We start from the raw sequence: 1,882 nt of genomic DNA, 5'->3' as shown, positions 1-1,882 counted from the left end.
GTTGGAAGTTGTCTTCCCAGTGGGGAGTCTAGACCTGAAGAGGGGATTCCAGACCAGCACCAAAGCACCACAGACACAACAAGAAGCTTGCAGGCAGATTATTAACCATCTGAGCCACCAGGGAAGTCCCAAAGAGAAGACCCAGCTCCCATACCAGGGTCTGGGAGTCCCCATGAAATGATGGCCAGTGTTCCCACTTCCAGGGAGGACTTTCAGAGAGTCATCCTTAGAAAGATTCTCTGGGGAGGGGAAGAAATTAGCCACATCCAGCTGATTCAAGGAAAGAATTAAAAATGGAAACATAAACCAAAAATTTCAATGTCAGACCTGAAAAGCAGCAAAAGAGGTTTCTGAAACTAGCCCCATGGAATCTAAAATAAGGTAAGACTTGCCCTTAAAAGCAAACTGTAAAAATCAATCCACAGTGTCTCAGATGGGCAAGTCATCCTCAAAAGACATGGCAGGATGCAGACAACTTCAGCCAAGAGGCATGTGGCACTTGTTATGTATCCGGAGAATTTCTAAGCTCTTTGTTGTCCTAATGACGACTGTGTGACTAATTTTGTAGATGAAGACACTGGGACACAGGGGAGGGAAGTAAGTTGCTCAGCCACCCAGCTAAGTGGCAGGATTGGTGCACGGGGCAGGTGGTTGGGTCCAGACTCTGCCTGAACCACCAGCCCTGTTGACTCCTGGCCATGACCATATTGGCTTGTCTGAAAGGAGAAGGGATATGTGGCCAGAACCTTTCCACTCTCTTGATGATAACTTTTGATGACAAGAGGTTTTTAATTTCGATGAAGTCGAACATATTACTCTTCTTTTATGATTAGTGAGTTTCAAGTCCTGAAATCTTTCCCTACTTGAAAGTCATGAAGATATTCTTGTGTATTCAAAGCTTCATAATTTTAGCCTCCATATTTGAGCCTGTGATACATCTTAAATTAATATGTGTATGGCATGAGATAGAAGTCAAGGTTCCTGCTGTGGTATAGACATCCGGACACTGATGCATCTTTTATTTGAAAGATTTCTGTTTCTCAAATAAACTCCTTTGGTCCATTGGTTGAAAATCATGTGACAAATTACATGTGAGTATACTTCTGGACTTTCTTCTGTTTCTCTGGGACGGTAAGGCAGGAAAATAGAAATTATAGAAGATATACAAATGGCCAAAAAGCACAACAAAATGCTCAACATCATTAGCCATTAGGGAAGTACAATTTAAAAGCTCAATGAGGTATCATTACACACTTAATGGAAATGGCAAAAATAAGAATGTTGACAATATCATTGTTGATGAGGTTGTAAAACAACTGGAACTTACATTCAGGACTGGTCAGAGCGCAGAGTGGAAGAGCTATTCTGGAAAACAGTTTTACAGTTTCTTAAAAAGCTAAACATCGATAAGCACCTGAAATTCTGAGACTAAAGCAGAATATTGAAGTTCACAGCAATGAAAAAAAAAATCTTGACTTTTAATTTCAGCCATGACATATAAAGTGCTTCAAAGTAATCATTCTCATAATTCAACAAGGAAAAGGTAGACAGTCTGGAAATCAATGGATTTTCTTGGATCTACCAAGTAGCTGGTCACTGTACAAACCACCATCTCAAAATCTGGACAGGTAGGTGTAGGCAGAGAAAGAAAAGGTCAGAGACTGCTTGCTTGAAACAGAAGTCCCTGAAATGCATAATCTGCTAGCACTTAAGTGGTTATTTTGATGAATTATGGAGGTTGAGTGCAGAATTGTGTGAGATGAGAAATCCTATGGGTCTTAGTCAGAGTCCACACTCACGTGGGCTTTTAGTCCAGCAACATTACCACGTTCTCACTGAGACGATCCAGGAAAGATCTTCCTGATCCTGGAGATGTGCCCTG

The sequence above is a fragment of the Cervus canadensis genome, chromosome 3, assembly GCF_019320065.1.
Source record: "Cervus canadensis isolate Bull #8, Minnesota chromosome 3, ASM1932006v1, whole genome shotgun sequence".
Lineage (NCBI taxonomy): Eukaryota > Metazoa > Chordata > Mammalia > Artiodactyla > Cervidae > Cervus > Cervus canadensis.
The sequence above is the reverse complement of the archived record's forward strand: the minus strand, read 5'-3'. Positions refer to the sequence as shown.